This window comes from Cornus florida, unplaced genomic scaffold (genome assembly GCF_030987335.1).
Source record: "Cornus florida cultivar Cherokee Brave unplaced genomic scaffold, ASM3098733v1 CherokeeBrave_3.0.0_Hap2_Chr10, whole genome shotgun sequence".
Classification (NCBI taxonomy): Eukaryota; Viridiplantae; Streptophyta; class Magnoliopsida; order Cornales; family Cornaceae; genus Cornus; species Cornus florida.
The window spans coordinates 47,454,520-47,476,240 of NW_026775580.1; the positions used below are offsets into that span (position 1 = coordinate 47,454,520).

The 21,721-nt window shown below is 37.7% G+C and overlaps 1 non-coding gene and 1 pseudogene across 1 annotated transcript; one reads left to right on the top strand and one right to left on the bottom strand.

Annotated features, from left to right (window-relative positions):
• Positions 1–342: 342 nt before the first annotated feature.
• On the top strand, positions 343–441 carry LOC132280265 (small nucleolar RNA R71; annotated as a pseudogene).
• Positions 442–3,434: 2,993 nt separating this feature from the next.
• LOC132280545 (small nucleolar RNA R71) lies at positions 3,435–3,540 on the bottom strand. Its single transcript, XR_009471596.1, has one exon. It is a non-coding gene; the product is annotated as a small nucleolar RNA R71 (small nucleolar RNA).
• Positions 3,541–21,721: the final 18,181 nt, after the last annotated feature.

Sequence of the window (21,721 nt, forward strand, 5' to 3'; positions counted from 1 at the left end):
TTGAACAAGTCATGCAAGATTCATTAGATGCACGATGATGAATATGAGTAGGGGAGGAAGATACTTGATTCACCAAATTTTGGTTAATCAAACATTTGAGATAACGATTTCATTTCAGCTGCTACGTCATTGGAGTTGTCAACTTGATATAAGCCGACATTCTTCCTTACCATTTTTAGAAGATAAGGACATATGCATGGAATTTCACTCATACTTTCATACAATTGCCACATATCATTTTCATGCTTGTCAAGATAAGAACCACCCATAGATGTATCAACCATACCCTTGTGATTATACGGTAAACTTTCAAAGAAATATTGAACTAGTTGCCACTTAGGTATGTCATGATGAGGGCACTTTCTAAGCAAATCATTAAACCTTTCCCATGCCTCATGAAACATTTCCCTATCCTTTTGAGAAAATTCTCTAATTGAAGTTCTCATGGCATTGGTCTTAGAAACTAGATAGTACTTTTTCAAGAACTCTTGTTGCATTTCCGCCCAAGACGTTACTGAAAAAGGCCTAAGATTGTTGAACCAATATTTTGCCTTGTCTTTAAGGGTGAAAGGAAAAAGTTTAAGTCTTAAAACTTCTTCCGGTATGTCCATGTATTTCATGGTGAAACACGCTTCAAGAAACTCATCCAAATGCTTATAAGGTTATTCACTACGAAGTCCATGATAGTTAGGAAGCATTTGAATGGTTTATGGTTTGATTTCATAGTGATGTGCTCTAAATGGAGGCAATTGAATGCAAATGGGTGCATTATATTCATTAGGCACGTAATGGTCTTTTAAAGCAATGGGAGGATTCACAATTAGTGATGCTACACGAACACCTTGATTAGCTTGAACCATGGGAGGTTGTAGAGCAAAGATTGGTTGAGGCATTCCTTATGGAATTTAGCCTTGCTGTTATGGTGGAATGAATGGTCTAGGCATGCCTAATGGTACTTTGACATTTTCATGATACACATTAGGGTGGAGGATGCCTTATTGGTCTGTGTGACCAAGGTCCTTCACATGGTCGTCATTCAAATTCTTTATTGGTGAAATGGAGTGATGAGAACTACCTCTTCCCCTAGGATTAAGAATAACTGATTTAATATGAAAATTAAGAGGGACGAGAGTAGGATTTATTGACTTACGACCATGCATGCACTAGCAAAGACAAATAATAAGCAAATAAGCAAGTAACAAACACTTCGCCTCCACAATAAATCAAGAAAAGTAAATAGCCTTCACGCGGGTTCATGATTTATCTAAGAAATGAAAAACAAGCCTCCACGCGGTGTTACCAATTCAATTCCCGGCAACGGCACCGAATAAGAACAAACACAATAAGTAACCAAAAATAAAAATAAAGTAACCAAATAAGAACAAACACAATAAGTAACCAAAAATAAAAATAAAGTAAAGCCACGATCAAAAGAGTACTAATTCCTAAATGTTTCCAAAACACGGCGTTACCAATTCAATCCCCAGCAACGGCGCCAAAAATTGGCGGGGCCGTTTCTATATGCCAAAATAATGTAGTGAATGTGCGGTTCAAGAAAAGCCTTTTTGGTCAAGTTTAAATTTATAAAAACCACTACCACCACTAACACTAACGTAGCAAGAGTGAGTAGGGATTGTCCCAAGGGATTAGAGGGCTACTAGTAATGGAAACAATACTTAGGGTTAGTAGGTCGAGTGAGAAGGTAGATTATTTGGTTGATTAAACTACAATTAAGATTAAGCAAGCTCAATATAAAACAAGTAATTAAAGGTTAGAGAAAACAAGAGAGAGAGGCTTGGGACTTAGAGATCACCACTAAGCATCACTTTTCTATACACTCAATTCATAATTAATGAGGGGAAAAACATATGTTGTAACAATGGATGACCAATTAAGTGTATATTGTCTAAACAACACAATGAATAGCACAATATATCAAACTAAGCCATTAATCCTTCCTTTAAGCTCACAATCCCCAACACATCACATAATTAGAGAAATATACTACTTGCATTCATAAGTATAGAACATCAAACAACAAGCATGGATTGTCCTCCCATTTAACTACTAAGTTAACTACACTACATCTAAGCTAATGACATGAAAATTAAACTAATTAAACTAAAGGAGAGGCATAATGCATCAAGAAATGAGTATGAACCATCAAATAAACCACAAGAGCATTCTATTAAGCACTATGTCTTGACAATCTCTAGATCTATAACATCAACACACATAGACATGCTTCAACAACACAAGAGATAGAGATAAACACCTGAACATCTATTTTAGAATACATAGACATATGGATAGAATGAGATGATCAATTGGAAGAATTAAACCACACAAATCATTGAATAAACAAGATCTATGTATATAAATATGTCAAAACATGTATTAGAACACAAATTCCCTAAAAAAATACATAAATCAAGGTAAAGAAAGCATGCTTAGGGCAAACTCTAGCCCCAAGAGGATGTCTAGCCACTCATGAATGGTGTCCTTCAACTCTCAAGGGCTATCTCCATGGTGGAAATGCTCTTCTTCTTGAAGTATATGGAAGATCTCCCAAGAATGTGTCTCTAGCCTCCTCTTCTCTTTTCTTCCTCTCTAAGAATAATCAAAAATTTTATCTATCAACTCCTAAAAGCATCTATGTAAAAGTGGCTTATAATCCTTATATAGGTAGCTCAAATGTCACACCCAATGGTCTAGGCTCGTACACAAGGGCTCCTCCAATAATTGCACCATGAGACAACTTTTAATGAGCTGGAAATTAATTTAATTTGCACTTGAGAAGGTTCGATTGATCGAACCTATTTTGAGATCAATCAAACTTGGCTGAGATCTCTTAAACTTTGGCTGGATCGATCCTCCTATGGCGGCGCCTTTTTGGATAAGGACAGATCTGAGATATTTTGGGGAAAGAGACAAAATTGGTAGGTAGGGTGGTATAACAGGATAAGATGGAATCTTTTCGATCGATTTGAGAATTGCTAGATCGATCGAACTTTGTAGGATCTTTGGATAAGGACAAAAGAGCTTGGATCCATCTTGGAGAGTCTAGATCGATGAACTTTCGATCGATCGAAGTATTCTTGAGATCGATCGAACATGCTGATTTCCACACTTTACTTCATTTTGCTTCCACTTTACTCCTTTCTTCCATCCAGCTTGAGTTAGCTTCTTTTAAGCTCTTATTTGGCTGAATTAGCTTATTTTGGGGATAAGCACCTAAAAAGGACAATAACATGAAATTAGTCTAAAATGGGAAAGTAAGATAGATAAAGGTTTTAAAATACCTAAGCTTAAGGGGTTTAAATGCACACTTTTCAGCGGTCATCAGCAGTCCCTTCCAACAAATTCCATATCTACATGGGACATGTTGCAACAAGAGTTATTGAAGATATATTACACTGTGGGTAAAACCACCCAAATGAGAAGAAAAATCATGGCATTTTCCCAAATCCCGGGAGAACAGCTCCATGATGCATGGGAGAGGTATAACGATCTTCTAAGAAAGTGTCCACACCATGATATTTCTCAATGGAACTTAATACAGATCTTCTATGATAGTCTTACAGATTCTTATAGAAATATGGTCGATGCTTCCAGTAATGGAGCTTTTCTGCGTAAGAGTCCGGTTGAAGCTTGGGAACTGTTTGAGGCCCCAAGTGAAAACTCAGTGCAACACGCTTCTTCCTCTAGGTCTAGGTCTTCACCTAGAGTGCATAAGGTTAAAAAACTTTACGAGGTAGATAAATTTAGTGAGTTAGCCACTCAAATAGAATCCTTGAATCGTAGGTTGAATCAAATCTTATCATCTAGCATTGCTCCTATTGTTAATCCACAAACTGTCTTGCCAAAGAAAGTTTGTTCCATCTGTGTTAATCCAAACCATTTTGCTGATGCTTGCCCTATGCTGGGACAATCATCTAAGATCCCATAGGAGCAAGTGAATGCTGCATTCTCTAGGCCAGGTTATAATTTATATTCTTCTACATATAATCCTAGTTGGAGAGATCATCCTAATCTGTCTTGGCGTAACCAAAATCAAGGGAACACTGCTCCCCAATCTTAGGGGCGGTACCAAAATTCATCTAATCCTATGCCACAAAATAATTCTATTAATCAATCTGGTATTTATCGTCCACCTCAGTTTAGGAATCAACCCACTCAAGTTCCTAATCTTCCATCTTCTCCTAGAAATTCTGCTTTTAAGGAACAAGTACTCAATGCTCTTGTTGATCTTAAAGCCAATAGCCAACTTCTTAATTCTCATTCTCAGGCCATAGTAAAGCTAGAGGCACAAGTTGGGCAAATAGCGAGTACTCTATCTCGAAGAGAGGATAGAAAGCTGCCTAGTCAGCCAATAGCCAACCCGAAAGGGCAGAATTACATGATTGGTAAAACCAAGTCCTTAGGTAGTCATCATGAACAAGTTCAGGCTATCAGTACATTGAGGAGTGATAGAGTGGTTGATAACCAAGTTGAAAAAGAACAGGAGGAAAAAGAAAGGCTTAGGATTCCCATTATTCCTATCATTCATCATCAACATCCCAAGGATGTTTCCTCAAGTTCTATTCCACAATCCACAAAAGGAATTGAAGGTGGAGTCACTTCTTTATCTACTCCTAACCCTGAGACAACTTATGAACCAAAAGCTTTTTATCCTGAGCATCTTAAGGAACCCTCCCACTTTGGTAAACAAGGGGAGAAAATTTAAGATATGATGGAGGTCTTTAAACAGGTCAAGATCAGTCTTCCTCTGCTTGATGCTATAAAGCAAATCCTAGCCTACTCTAAATTTTTAAAAGACTTGTGCACCCTTAAGAGAAAATCCAGAAGCCAAGTTCCTAAGAAAGTTTGTCTCACCGAGCAGGTCAGTGCTATTCTTAAGTACAACACTCCTCTTAAGGTTAAAGATCCTGGTGCTCCTACAATTTCTTGCATCATTAGAAACAATATGATAGAGCGAGCACTTCTTGACCTTGGAGCAAGTGTGAATCTTATTCCTTACTCGGTGTATAAGAAGTTAGGTTTGGGAGAGTTGAACCTTACGTCGGTTGTTCTACAGCTTGCCGACCATTCTATCAAACAACTACGAGGTATTGTTGAGGATGTACTCATAAAAGTGGACAAGTTCTATTTTTCGGTCAATTTTCTAATTCTTGATACAGAACCAGTCTACGATTCCAAAATGTATATTCCAGTCATTCTTGGGCGACCTCTTCTAGCTACAGCAAATGCTTGTTTTAACTGTAGGACTGGAGCCATGGATTTATCTTTTGGAAATATAAAAGTCAAGTTAAACATCTTCAATGCTATTCATCCCTACGATGATAGTGAATGCTTCTTCGTTGATGTTATTGATGAGTTGGTTGAGGAATCACTCCCAACTATTTTATCCAATGATCCTTTAGAAGCTTGTCTGAATCACTTCAATTATGAAAATTTTGATATTGATTCTTCAATAGCTGAAGTGAATTCTTTACTCAAGTCCTCTTCTATCACAGATTTTCCTCCATGGAAATCTAGGTTAAAACCTCTTCCACCACTTTTTAGTACTCCGTCTATTCCTTCTTTAGAGTCTCCACCTAAGTTTGAGCTTAAGCCACTACCGGAAAAGCTCAAGTATGCTTTCTTGGGTTTAAATGACATCCTTTTGGTGATCATTGCTTCCAATCTTACGAGTTCCTGAGAAAGTAGTCTCTTAAAAGTTTTTTAGAAAAATAAAGAGGCTATTGGGTGGAGTGTGGCTGATTTAAAAGGAATTAATCCCACATGCATCAGATTCATTTGGAGAAGGATTCTTGAACATCTCGGGAACTCCAACGAAGATTAAATCCTAATATGAAGGAGGTAATTTTGAAGGAAGTTGTGAAGTTACTAGATGCGGGAATAATCTACCCCATCTCAGATAGTAAGTGAGTGAGTCCTACTCAGGTAGTAGCTAAAAAGACAAGTATTACAATAGTTGAGAATTCTGAGGGTGAACTAGTTCCACAATGCACCACCACTGGAAGGCGTGTATGTATTGATTACCGAAAACTTAACTCTGCTACTAGAAAAGATCATTTTCCACTTCCATTCATTGATCAGATTCTAGAGCGATTTGCTGGCCAGAGCTATTATTGCTTTTTAGACGGATATTTTGGCTATAATCAGGTGGTCATTGATCCTAAGGATCAAGAGAAAACTATTTTCACTTGTCCATTTGGTACATTTGCATATAGACGGATGCCTTTCGAATTATGTAATGCGCCAGTAACATTCCAGAGGTGTATGATGTCTATCTTTTCGGACATGGTTGAAAAGTTTCTCGAAATCTTTATGGATGACTTCTCTATTTTTGGATCTACATTCGAAAACTGTCTTCAAAATCTTTCCCTAGTGCTTTAGCATTGTAGGGAAATAAATATTATTCTTAGTTGGGAGAAGAGCTATTTTATGGTTCAAGAGGGTATTGTTTTAGGACATATCATTTTAGAGAGAGGTATTAAAGTTGATAGAGCTAAAGTAGATTTGATCTTCAAATTACCTCCTCCTACCTCCGTAAGGGGAGTGTGATCATTTCTTGGGTATGCCGAGTTCTATCGACGCTTCATTAAAGATTTTAGCAAAATTTCCCGTCCTTTGTGTAATCTACTTGCAAAGGATGCTCTTTTTGTCTTTGATAAATTGTGCCTTGAAGCTTTTCAAAAGCTTCGCTCTCTTCATTTTTCAGCTCCTATCATTAATCCTCCGAATTGGGCTATTCCATTTGAGATTATGTGTGACGCATCTGATTATGCTATTGGTGCTGTCTTGGGACAACGAGTAGATAAACTTCCTCATGTCATCTACTATGCTAGTAAAACTTTTTTAGATGTACAATTGAATTATACTACTACTGCAAAAAAGTTACTTGCAGTTGTCTTTGCTTTGGACGAATTCAGATCATATCTATTGTGTTCCAAAGTCATAATTTATTCTAATCATTCTGCTTTGAAACATCTTCTTTCCAAAAAGGAAACCAAACCCTATTTGATTCAATGGATCATCTTGCTTCAAGAGTTTGATTATGAAATCCGGGATAAGAAAGGGTCAGAGAATGTTGTAGCTAACCATCTTTCTAGAATTCTAATTGAGGATATCTCAACTTCACTTCCAGTCTGTGATTCCTTCCCGGATGAACAACTATTTGAGGTCTCTCATAAGGATTTGCCTTGGTTTGTTGATATTGTGAAATACCTTGCAATAGGCAAAATTCCTTCGACTTGGTCAAAACAAGAAATATGATCGATTCTTCTCCCAAATTAGGATGTACTATTGGGAAGATCCTCAACTATTCAAAGACTATGCTGATCAAATCATTCGTAGATGCGTTCCTGAGAGTGAATTTCATAGTATTCTGACCTTCTGTCAAAGTTTGGTATGTGGAGGTCATTTCAGTGCAAAGAAAACTGCAGCTAAAATTCTTCAATGTGGTTTCTTTCGGCCTTCGCTCTTTCGAGATGCATATTTATTCTGTAGGTCATGCCTTAGATGTTAGCTGCTAGGATCGATTTCTAGAAGGAATATGATGCCCTTAACTCCAATTTTAGTTATTGAGGTTTTTGATGTTTGGGGTATTGATTTCATGGGTCCTTTTGTTCTGGCCCATAAAAATGAGTACATTCTTGTGGCAGTTGACTATGTTTCTAAATGGATTGAAGTAGTGGCTACTAAAATCGCCGATCACACAGTCGTGGTTAAATTCATTCAAACGAACATTTTTAGTCGAGTTGGTATGCGACGAGCTATTACTAGTGATGGGGGTGCTCACTTCTGTAATAGGTACTTTCGTACCTTGGTCCAAAGATACTCCATCACTCATAAAGTTGCTTCTACCTATCATCCCCAAACAAGTGGCCAAGTAGAAATATCCAATCGTGAAATTAAGAGAATTCTTGAGAAAACGGTTAAGCCAGATCATAAAGATTGGTCTTATAGACTGAATGATGCTTTGTGGGCTTACCGTACTACTTTTAAGACTTCGATTGGTATGTCACCTTACCACCTTGTTTACGGTAAAGGGTGCCATCTTACTATAGAGTTAGAACACAGAGCTTTCTAGGCCATAAAAAAGCTCAATTTTGATATGACATCAGCTGGTTCTAGCAAGAAGCTTCAATTAACTGAGCTAGAAGAATTACGTAATGATGCTTATGAGAGTGCTAAGGTTTACAAAGCAAAGACTAAGGCATTTCATGACAAGCATATCTTGCGTAAGACTTTTGAGCCTAAGAAGAAGGCTTGATTGTTTAATACACGACTGAAACTTTTTCCTAAAAAGTTAAAGTCGCATTGGGAAGGTCCATACATGGTTATTTTGGTTACACCTTATGTTGCAATAGAGATACAAGATTGCAAAGCTGGACAACTGTCCAACGTCAATGGACAGAGACTTGAACCCTACATAGAGGGGAGTGTGCAGAGAGGCACAGTTGAGGCAGTGGTAGATGTCAGGTTTTCGTCAAGCTATCGACATTAAACTTAGCATACTATCGAGCTGTCGACATTAAACTTAGCATTTGTATGTTGTACCGTAGTTTTATTGCATTCTTATTTTCTTTTATTTTCATTTGTGATTTAATTATTTTTCTAGGTTTTAGTAATTTTTAGGTTTATTTTATTTTGTTTAAAGTTTAGTTTTCGGTTGAAAAAGGAAAAGAAAATAAAAAATATTCAAAAATATTCAAAAAATCCAAAAATTTGTCCCAATGCTAGAGCCTAACCTTTGGGGCTCGAGCATCGGTTACTAAAGGCTCGAGCATCGGTACCTCAAGCTCGAGCTTTCCATCATCATTAAATCTAGGGTTTTCAGTGGCCATGCTCAAGCCTTACACTTGAGGCTCGAGCCTCTGTACTTTAAAATAAAAGAAACCCTCGAGCCACAAACACAAACCCTCGTGCCTTTACCCATTGTTGCCTCCTCTTCATTCCAAATCTCTCCAATCTCTTCAAGTGCCTATTTTGCATCGTTTCAGGCTTTAATCTGCATCAAAAAGAAATCCTGAATCTACTTTGGATTTGAAAAACACGGGTGGGGGTGATTTGAAGTGTTTTTGGACGAAGTTGTTAGAGTTTGGGGACTATTGAGTGATTAAGGAGAAGTTTGGGGTGTACTTGGAGTAATTTGGGATAGTTATTGGGGGATTTGAGGGAGATTTGCTTCTATTGAAACCAAGAAGCTCAAGCCTTCAGAATGAGGCTCGAGCCTTTGCTTGCATTAAGCTCGAGCACCAGATTCCTAAGCTCGAGCCTTATACAGTATTAAGCTCGAGCCTTTAGCCTCTAGGCTCGAGCATTGGAGCACAGAGTTGGGATTTTTGCTTGGATATTGTTTTTGGATTACAGTGATGCCGAGACGACCGAGGCAGAGAGTTGGTAAGACACCGACGAATACGTTAGATGATTCTTGGCGATATAGCAAGATTTGCCATGAGACAGATTTTGTTTTAGAGGATTTTCAGCGCCGCCGTGATACATTCTGAGTAGTGGAGGCCCTGCAGGCTCACCAGCTTTCAGGATTCTTATGGCGTGCAGCCCAGATTGCCTACCCTAGGCTGGTTCGAGTTTTTTACTACTCTTTGCAGTTTCATGCACGAGATGAGGAGGAAGATGAGGAGGATCACTTCCCAGCCACTGTCGAGGGCGTACAGCTGACAGTGATACTATTACTCAGGCTATGGGTTGCCATCATAGGTGCCCAGCCGCTCTTGAGGGGAGGTTTCCACAGATTCCCCCGGGCGGCGATGGTTAGTGTTTTGGACCAGGGGCGACGGTCCACCACCTTAGAGACAATCTGGAACTCACAGCTTCCATGACGTTTCTGGTTCTTAGATACTGTCCTTGTGGCTAACACTCGCCTTACCAGACATAAGATAGTGCGATGTCTTGAGATGGTGGATGCGACCTACGCATTCCATGCTGGCTACTGGGTGTCTATTCCCCAGTTAGTTTTTGTGTAGCTCTGCCGGCTATACGATGAGATGGGAGAGGCCCGACGCCCTCCCAACCACTATATTCACTTTCCTAAGCTTATCACCTCCCTGATGGAGATATTAGGGGTTCAGATACCCCTGAATAAGCCCTCTATGACCATCTTCACCCAGTATCATTTCACACAGTGGAATAACGTCTTTGGGCATATGCTCAAGACGAGGAAGCTAGAGTGGGGTGTTGACGATGAGATCCGAGAGGATCGATGGCGTAGGGACGTCGAGGCGCGGGCTGTGCCTTATGTGCTGCACTTTCCACCTTATCCACCCCCGCCTACTATTCTTTCTACTGACCCTGCTGATGTGGTTATGGCAGTGGTGGATGAGGATGAGGACGAGGACGATAATGAAGATACGGATAAAGAGATATATCTCTCTGATTCTAGGCCCCAGGTGAGGAGGAAACCCGTTCCTACAGCTCAGCCAGCGAGTTCTTCTCAGGCTAAGATTAGAGCTTTATAGGCCAGGGTGGCCGAGTTGTAGGGTGGTCAGATGGTGCTGCAGCAGATGCTGACTGCGCAGTAGAGCATATTAGATGAGTTACTTCGCCGCACTCTATCCGCTCCATCCACTTCTTCCGATCCACCACCACTACATATGGATTAGTTTTTAGGACTTTTCTATATTTTTGTTGACTAGGGTAATCTTTTTACTATGTTTATTTCATATGATGTATACCTGCCCTAAGTCTTTCTTTCAAAAGCATTGTACTGATTTCTGATATATATACATGCTTTTTGGTTATATTCTCCTTGTGTCTATATTTCTCTATGCTTACTCCATATACTTGATCCTTTGATGTGTGTTGGAGATTATTGATTTTGCCAGATACAACAGATTAAGTTTGGGGGTGATTTTGAGAGGAGCCACTATGTTGAAGGAGATGATGCTGGAAACTCATTTTTACCCATCTGTGCAGTATTTTGTCATATCTTTGCTGGTTTACTTGTATGGTAATATCTTTCTCACTCTCCTTTGTTCTCACACATTGAGGACAATGGGCACAATAAGTTTGGGGGTAAGGTTGGTTGTGAAAATTTATTTTAATCTGCTTACATAAGGATATGATTTAATATGTGATGATATAAGCATATGTTTGAGTCTGTTGATGGTTATATACTTTGTTTGTAGTCTGATGTTGGTTAGAACTGGTTTGTATGCTAAATTACTGTGAAAGTGATTACTTAAAATTTTTTAAAATCAGTTGGTGGTTTGTGGTTCACTCTATTAGGATGTTTGTTGTTTAGTGATGTTGATCTCTGAGATGCTACACTTTGCATATATTCACACTTGTATGAATTCTGTGAGGTATAAATCAGAAGTCTTGTTTTATTTAAAGTTAGACTGGGATGATCAAGTAGATATGATAATTTTGATGACCAAGGCATATTTAATAAATAAATAAATAAAATAAAATAAAAAATATAGAAAAATTTGGTATGTATGGAACGCAACAAAGAAAAAATTCTTTACCAATGTGAATGAAAAATGAAAAAACATGATGAAAAAAAAAAAGGAAAAGAAAAGCAGAAAATGATCACTTTTAGGTAGGGGTGGCAAATTTCGACACGACCCACCAACACAACACGTACACGACACGAGTTAAATGGGCAATGGGTTTACCATAAACGGGTTCGTATCATAAATGGGTTGACACGAATAACCCGTTTAGTTAGACGTGTCATGTTCGGGTTTTGGGACTCAACCCGTTTATACCCGTTTAATTAAATGTGTCACCCGTGAACCCGTCTAACCCGTTACCTGTTTTGACCTGTTTAGTAGGGGACATTTTGGTCATTTCATGGTTACATAAGAAACCCTATTACACAAATATATATCATAAGCTTTAGCATTTACTCATTAGACTCATTACGCATGACTTTTTCTCTTCAATGACTTCAGTCTCTCTCCTCTTTCTTCTCTCTCTCTCTCTGAATTGGTAAATCCTTAACCAGTAAGTCAATAAGCCAAACAATTCCCTCTCTCTCTCAAATCCACACCACACTTTGAGCGACCAAAATCACTACAGTCTACACTTCGAGCGACCAGCGAAGAACACAAACCTTGAACAATCGAAGTAAGTTTTCTACTTTTCTTTAATTTTTTTGTCTTTCCTCTTTCAAATCTACTTTAAAACAAGTTTTCTTTCATTTTTTTCTTTCAGATCTACTTTGAAACAAGTTTTCTCTAATTTTTTTTGTCTTTCCTCTTTCATTTTCTGTAGATCTTGAGATCTAATCTCCTGTAAGCTCGTCAATATCTTTCTATTATGATTTTATTTAAGCTCATTTTCTGTTTGATTTAGTTGATTTTATTTGTTTCTATTTTGTTATTTTTTTTTCCATAAATTTAAGAAAAAAATATTTAGATGGATTCTATATGTTTTGTGTGTGTCGAATGGATTTTGATGAAGGACTTTGTTGAGATTTTGACATGTGGAAATTGTAGTGATCTTGCGGCCGTGAATTTTCCACTCTTTGAAGATACATATTTTGATTAATATATAGTAAAATAACATGTGCAGAGTCTTGGGTATTCATTATTCAAGTTGGGAATTGGGATTGGGAACTCTCCAATAAATTCCAAGGAAACGTTAATGTCATGACGAAGCATGGTCTGACTATTTATCTTGTTTGAAGAAAGCTTAATGACAAACAAAAAGTGATCATGGTTGACAGCCAGCTAGGATGCATTTTTTAAATTCTTTTATGTTGCTGTATATAGATTAAATGTAGTTCTATAAAATCGATGCACAGGTGGTTTATGTGGTATAAAGTTTACATTATCCTATTACACTCTAAGATGCCACCAGTTTTTCATATGCAATTCCAAAACATGACTAGAAATAACTTCCAATTTCCAAGAGGTACATACAGTACCTTCAACACCAATTAAATGTGCATTTTCCAGAATTGCTAAGAAACTATTTAAAGCTGTAACAACAACATAGATGGAGAAAAAATCATTGAATTAGAGTGATTGAATGTGATGACTTAAAACGACACGACTAAATACAAAATAGAAAAAAATGAAGAAAAAAACAAAACAAACTTTTATGGATCCCCTCCGTTTCCAACTTTCCATTACATGCATTCTTTTATATTTCAATCTATTTTTTTTTTTTTTTATCTTTTTTTAATTTTATTTTATCTAAACTTATTTTACACTTACTTGTTTTTGTAGGAATTTGTACTTTTGGGTGTTTCAGAAAAGAGTGCATGTAGATTGCATAAGGAAGTTTTTAAGTTGTGGATCTTTGGCTTTCAAGAAGATTGCATACTACCCTGACATTTCTATTAAACATTTTTATTTCGGACTGCAATAACTTATGACTTATCTTTATTTCGGCCTGCAACTTATGACTTATGACTTATCTCTGTTTTGGTCTGTAACTTATGATTGTGACTTAATTTTTATCTTTGGCTTTTAATCTCTCTTTTGGACTACAGTACAAAATTTCTAGTAATGTTTGCTAGTATTTTAATCATTGGCCATCTTAAACAGGTTAAGTGGATAAACACATTAAACAGGTTAAACAGTTAAACAGGTTAAATAGGTTAAGTGGATAAACATGTTAAACAGATAAATATGTTAAACGGGTCTTTAAACAGGTCGTGTTTGGTGTGTCTAACACGACTCGTTTATTAAACGGGTTACACATGTCGTGTCGTGTTACCCGTTTAATAAATGAGTCGTGCTTCGGTTTAGGATATGTGACACGATTATTAATCGTGTCGTGTTCGGGTTGACATGTTTAGTGTTATACCCCTAGTCTAACACGACACGATTATAACACGCGAACCCGAATTGCTACCCCTACTTTCAGGTTTGTACTTAGCTTACTTAAGTGATTAAGTCCTTAGGGGTGTGTTATGATACCTAATGCCCTAAGATCGTCTGGTCTGGGAGCAATTGGCTGAAAGCTTGTTACATAAGGGATTTAGGTTGCCTAGATTACTTGAACAATTAAGTCCTAAGGGGTGTTTTAACACTTAATACCCTAAGACCATCTGGTTTGGGAGTCATTGGCTAAAAGTTCGCTACAGGGGTGATTTAGAAAGCTTAATAAACCTGAACATTGCATAGTATCCTTTTTGAAAAATGCATATCAAAAAAAAAAAAAAATGCCTTGGGAGTTGGAGTTTGAAAAGTCTGCCTGTAAATTAAGGAATAGCAAGGAATAAATGAAAGTATGGACTATAAGCCACACGTTGAAATGTAGGATTACTTTCAAAGTATCTTTAGAGATTAAAATTGTTGAATGAATGATTAAACTAATATGTGGAGACTGTGGTTACTTAATTGAAATTGGAAGTTGAATGTTTTTCTGATTACATGATTGGTATACTTGCTATACTTGATTAATTAATGAACTGCAGGGATGATATGATTTGAAAATAGGCTTAAATAAGCTTGCTGTGCATTTAAGGCACTGATTTGAGAAGTTTATGGGTATCTTCACTAGAAACCCTCACGAGACAATAACTCGTCGATTAGGGGTAACCTAGCGGTTTAAAGGCTTGTTGCATAAACTAAATGCAACCATGATTCCCACGAAAATGGCTTTTTAGTTCTGTATTGCTAAGGGACTAGCAATATGTAAGTTTGGGGGTATGATGAGCGCTGAATATATGCATATTCGAGCCTCTAAATAAGTATATGTTAAGGCCTAAAGTGATACTTTTATCCATAATTAGACTAATTTATGTTTAATGTGTGTTTGTAGGTACTTTTCCAGATAAATGGTTAAAACCGGGACTTTATAATGATATCAAAGCTTACAGAGTCATTACCAGCCATTCAGAGCAAGTCGAGAGCTTAAATGGTGAATTTTGAAGCAATTCAAGCCCCCGAGCTCAAGCCCAAGTGTTAAGGCTCAAACATCACAACAAAGAAAAAAAGAAAAGTCAACAAGGCCCAAATGCTCGAGCCTTGTAACTTGGTGCTCGAGCCTTACCATAGGGTGCTTGAGCCTTAACCAAGGGTGCTTGAGCCTTGACCCTCAAGCTCGAGCATGAGGTGTCAGAAATTAAAAAGTTGATTTTAATTGAAGGCAATGCTCCCAGGTCTCGTACCTCACCTCCAAGATCGAGCACCATCCATTAAGGATCGAGCATTATTCACTGATGCTCGAGCTTGTTATTTAGTGTTGGAGCCCATGAAGCTTGGATCGAGCAATGTTAAAAGAGTTCAACCTCAAAAATATTCTAAGTGTTGAAGAAAAAGATGATTTGAAAAATAGTTGAAGAAAATTAGCTAAGTGTCAAAGTGAAGATCGAGCACCTTTATTGAAGCTCAAGCATCCATTCATAGAGTCTCAAGCCTTGTTCCTTATGCTTGAGCATGAACCCTAAAGCTCAAGCATCTTTTCCTGAAGCTCGAGCCTTCCATGACATGTCAGATTAAAAGTTGCAGGATTGCTCTCTTTACCAGTCGTATCTCATTCCAGTTGGGCCAGAAGACCTAAAAGCTCACCAAATACTTATTTTCTTCTATAAAAGAAGGCGTAAGCCTTGATAGAAGAAGGCTAAAATTTCAATCTCTTTTAACGGTATTATTCAGAAGGCTGAAGGTATGGTGGCTTTTAGGGTTCCTACAACCTTAGAAGTGAAGATCCTCAGAAGAGAAGTGCCGTCCGTGACGATAGAGATGAACTCAACATTGATGATATGCAGCCTCGTCATGAGTAGCTAATTCCTCTCTTAGGGCACTAATGTAACCCAACGTACTATTATGGTTTGATTGTTTTAACTCTGGAATTTATTTTAATATATGATTATTTTCTTGATTATATGACTATGAGCACTTGAGACAACTCAAGTGGTTTTCACGCTTTGATAGATTATAAACTGTTATTCCCTTGTCTTAGATGTGATAGTTTATTCTCTATTCTTAACCTATCTTGTTGTGCGGTATCTGGCGGAGCCTTGCCGGACACAAGAATAGAGTTCATATAATGGTACTTTTATGTTTTTTTGCAAAAGAATGTTTTCATAATCTATGCTTAGGAAAGGTGGTTCATTTGCAAAATAGTTAAAGTATGTAAAGTAGGTAGGCGGATAGTCCACGCTAACCACAGATAGGTTATAGTTAGCTAATCTTGTAAAACATCTTTCTTTAAAACCTGAATTGAACGAATGTTATTGAGTTCAATTCTTTTGGAAAATATCATTGCTAAATTCCCAAAGTTAGTATAATTAACCATAATATGATGGTTGTGGTGAAGTCAAAGCCCTAAGACTCTCTCTCTGATCATTTAAATTAGTTTAATTCACTCTAGTTAAATATTTTTTTATAATTTTAGTTTGTTAAATCGTGACAACGAACAAACTTTCTAACCAGGTTACCTGTAAACCATAAAACGAAATTAAAGACTAATGCAAATCTCATCTCCTTATGGGTTCGACATCCTCTTTACATAGAGCTATCCTACATGATATCGTTCTATTGCGAGTGGTTAATTTATTATTGCGAGATACACGAACAATATAATCTGGGATTGTAAATGTTGTTTAAGATTTTGATAAAGAATGCATGCTCTTTCATCTCCAAATTAGGCATTTAGTGCCTGTTCGACCGATCGCAAGAGCATATTCCATTGATCGAACATCATCTCTACATATTCTCATCTCTCTGTTTCATCGTTCAAAGATTCTTTGCATATTTTAGGTCTTTGTGTATCGTTCGAACTTTTTCTTGAATCGATCCAAGTTCCCTTGATCGATCTAGTTATCCCTTTGATTGATCTCAGTTCTATACTTAGAAAATTTTTTAATCTCTGAAAATATCATCTCTCTCTCTATCGTTCGAATGTGTATGCAGGTTTTCACATCTTGGATCGATCGAGTTTCGATCGATCATCCTCCGATCGATCAGAGTTTCTTGTTTTCCTTCCGTTGACTTTGACCTTTTAAAATTCAAATTTTAAAATTCAATTTTAAAAAAATAATAATAATTTCAAAAAATCCAAAAAGATTTTAAATTTTCAAAATTTAAAAAGAAAAAAAAAATTCAAAAATATTTTGTCGTTTTATAGGTTCGATCGATCTGAGCACCTTCATGATTGATCCAGGTTCGATTGATCCACTGAACCATGTGATCGATCACACATGTCGGGACCAGTTTTTTAAAAATTGACCCAAGGGTCATTTGGATCGTTCATTTCATCGATCCAATGCCCTATCTCCCTCTCCCGACGTTTTCCTTTGTCTTCCTCGTCTTCGGCAACCCTAAAGCTTCATTTCCTCCATCTCCGATCTCATCTATCTTCTCTCTTTATCTCTCTTCTCAGATTCAGGTAAGTTCAAGTTTCCTTTTTTGATTTTGATGTTGATTCATGTGTTCTCATGTTGCCATGCTTAGATTCAATCTTTCTATGTTCATGTTGTTGCCATTTTTAGGTTTGTAAGCATGATTATATATATGTATATATGTGTATATATCATTTTTATTTCTAAATTTGGTTCGGGGGTCACATGCCGTTTTAAGTGACCATTTGTGTATTGTTGAGGTGTATAGGGGGTCACGAGCCTTGAAGTGGCCATTAGGATGCGCCCCGTGTCTTCCACGTCACGAACGGGTGACTTTTCATTTCTCAGCAGGTTCAATCGATCAGGGCACGATCGATCCGATTCATATCATGATCGATCCAACTTGGATCGATCACATTTTTCCATGATCATTCAAACTTCACTGTTTTGCATATTAATGCTCCTATACCCTCTCCTGTGTTTCATGCTATCATATATTTGCCCAATGCCTGTGTTTTCCACATTGGTTGCATTATGTACTTCTCATGTCTAGCGTGTTTCACATTATTTTGATCATTCACTGTTTATACTTAGCTGCATTACTACTTGCATAGATAGGTTCATGTGTTCTATTCTGTGTTAACTATCTTAATTTAACAAACATGTTTCAATCTGTTGTGCTTTCATTTCTATATCTTATATACTGTTTCCTGTTACTGACTATAATTACATGTGTTCTTTCTTTTTACAGGCCATGACTAGGTTCAAGACCACGGCCAACCGGACTTATGACCGCCGAGTGAGGCCGCGGATAAAGGAGCCAACTCCTGCTTAGTCTGAGCCTTCTTCTTTTTCTTCTTCATTATCATCATCATCATCTCATGAGGGTGAGCCCATGCCACCTACCTCATTTGCTCCAGTGCCACCACCAGCATAACCTAGCATTGCCCGATACAGGGTGGCTCGGAGGTATGTGCGCCTTTCAATGGTGCATGAGTCTATTTTTGATGAGGATTTCCTTGCTCGGTCGATCACGACCAAGTAGTCGTATGATGAGATCTACTGCCGCCATCTTTCTCCCATATTGGCCCTAGTTGCCAATCCAGTTTACCCGAGGCTTGTTCGGCTGTTCTACCACAAAACTCTGGCCAGCTCTGAGTAACTTGGCTGAGTTGTGGACTACCATCGATGGGCATCTCATCCGCATTACGGTCGAGACATTAGCGACAGCTTCTCAGTACCCATAAGTCTGCCCTTTGGGCATTGATTATTCAATTTTACTGCGGCCTTCATTTGCAGATATGGCCACAACTCTTTATGGTACTATTACTGTTATCGACCCTTATACCACTCGTACTTACTTGCCTGACAACATGTGGTTCTTTGATTCGGTTTTATACCAAAATATTTTTATGGCTGGGCATAAGATCTAAAAGTGGGCAGATTTCCTAGCAGCTTTATATGCCATCTATTCAGGGCATTGGTTCTTAGTTCCTACACTCTACTGGAGTGTCATGATGAAGCTATATATTGATTTTATCAGCAAAAGTAACCTAAAGCGACCCAAGTTCCTTCCCTATGCCCATTTGATTACACAACTCCTCCGGGACCAGCTCTATCCTTTTGACCCGAAGGAGGACAGTGAGACTGAGGCCTGCCATTACAGGAAAAAGGACTAGAATAAGAGCTATAACGCTCTTATTAAGATTCTAGAGGTAGAGGCAGCTTAGGCCTGTGGAGGATCTTGAGGCAAAGGAGGAGGAAATAGCAGTAGAGGCAGCAACAGAGGCACCGGCGGCAGAGAGAGTTAAAATGGATATTGACCTGGAGCAGGAGCCTCTAATAGGGTCACCATATCACTATCTAAAGTACAGCCATCATTTGCAAAACCAGGACGAGTATCAGTCTCCTGATGAATCCAGATTGCCACATTAGGATGATCCAGTCATTCTTGACACTCAGACTCAAACACATAACTTAGGGGAGTGTATCCAGACACTAGAAGATGCAGTCCTCTCCCCTAGAGCAAATATGACCAATCTCTGCACGGATGTCATGACAGCATTGTAGGACATTTCTAGATATATCAGGGGTTCACACCCTACCAAACCGTCTTCATCTGCCTGACTCCTCTCTCTCTCTCTCTTTATCATATTTATACCTATTTTCTTGGACTGATACTTTGATACTGTTATTCCATTTTTGTGGCCAGTCTATTAGCCCAACTACTGTGATGTACATTATATTATTTTTATTTTTTAAGATATTATAGATGTTTTGATCTTCTATTGATATATCTATTGATGACATTGTGTCATTTAAGTTTAGGGGTAATATGTCAGGAATGACTGGATCCCAGTAAGTTCAGTGAGAGAGTGTTGCTTATACTTTTTCAGGACCATCTTTACTCTCTCTCTATTTCATTTACTTTCCCACTTGCACTTGCATGCCCATTGTGTACCATTATTATCCCATTTGTTATTTGATGAGGTTTTATTCTAGTGCCATCTTTTTAGGACCACAGTTTATCCCAAGTTTAGGGGGTTATACCACCCACTTCGGATACTTGTCTCCCGACCATTCATTGCCATAGCTACACTGGTATACTCTTTCCTCTTTCTTTTGTTCTCTTTGCATATTGAGGACATTGTGCCATTTAAGTTTGGGGGTAATGTGTGTTCTTTGCATTCAATTCAAAGATTTTGAGCATAACTTGTGTATTTGAGGGATTTTCTACGATTGGTCCATGACTAGCTATGATTTTGATCTTTTGAAGACTATATTGCTTAGAATTTAAAAATTACTTGACTTGAGAGTCCAATACTCCTTGTATGCTTTGTGGATACCATTTAGGAGTAAATTTTTCGAAAGATTGATATTACGCTTGCATTTGTGGTCCACATCATCTTGATTTTGTGATTATTTTGAGATTCACTCTAGGATTCTACACTAGCACAGGCGCACACTAGCATTCATTTGTGGGGTACATGCTTTGTTGATTATTGATTTGGTTATATCCTAATTGAGCAAATAGTGCATTGAAAGCTTTCATTCTTGATAAAGGTGGATAACAACCCCTTTTCACTAAGTAGCCGGGATTCTAGCCTCATCAAGCACTGAATTTCTTGCGCCGAAAGGTGGAAGGCCCAAACTCTAGGTTAATAACTTGACAAAAAAATAAATAAATAAATAATAAAATAAAATTTGCAAAAGTAAATAAAAAAATAAAAAAAATGGAGGATTTCTCCCAAAATGTGAGAAGTAGGAAATGATTAGATGGAGGTTGTCTTAATTTGTAGCCTAGTTGATTTGAGCTTGTAAGTCCTTAGGGGTGTTTAAATACCTAATGCCCTAAAGCTATCCGGTTTGGGAGTCATTGACCTAACGCTCGACCTCATGGATCGTTAGAAAGCTTAATAAATTAACACATTGCACTTTGCTTCCATCTTTGATCCTTAGAATTAGAACAAAAAAAAAATTGAGTGAAAACAATAAGCGCATCTAGTTTAATAAAACTTTAATAAAAGGTCCATTCTTTGTCTTGATGATCGGTACTAGATTTGTATGCTAGTTTGAGGCCGGATGTGATCATTTCTTTAGTTGGCTTAGATAACAACATATTTGACGCCAGTTCACTTAAAAAGGATTCTAGAGTTGTTTTGATTTTGATGATCATTGTCTTGATGTGTGGAGGACCATATTTGCTTGCTTGATATTGAAATTTTGGGAGATTGTTTGGAAATAGTTGAAAAATTGCATACTTGAGGTAATTTTCTCCCAATGCTTGTTTAGAATATTGTTGCCTCTTTAGTGAGAAAAAGCTTAATGTTTATAGGTATCATTTCTGGAAATCCTCACGAGACTTCACTCATCCACTAGCGGTAACCTAAGGGTTTAAAAAGCTTGTTGCATGTGCTAAATGCAATCGTGTTCCTTACAAAAGTGGCGTAATCCATTTATTGCTTTCTAGTTTATAGTTGTATAGTTATTCATTTCTTCATTTTCTTTGTAGCTCATTGCTAGGGACTAGCAATATTTAAGTTTGGAGGTGTGATAAGCATTGAAAAGGGCGTATTTAAACCCCTTAAGCTTGAATGTTCTAGGACCTTATTCTATTCTATTTTCTTATTTTAGTCTAATTTCATGTTATTTCCCTTTTCAGGCACTTACCCTAAAATAAGTCAATTTAGCTGAATTAGAGCACTAAAAGAAGTAATCTCAAGCCTAGTGGAAGAAAGGAGCAAAGTGGAAGCAAAGTGGTGAAGAAGACTTCTTCGATCGATCAAACCAAGCTCCGATGGATCATAATGTGATCGGTCCAACCATGCCATGATGGATCGAGCCTTTTGTCCTTATCTTTAGGAAAATTTCCGTTTTGATCGATCAAACCTTTCCTTCGATCGATCGAACCCTTTTGATCTTATCCTCACCTACCACTTTTGTCCT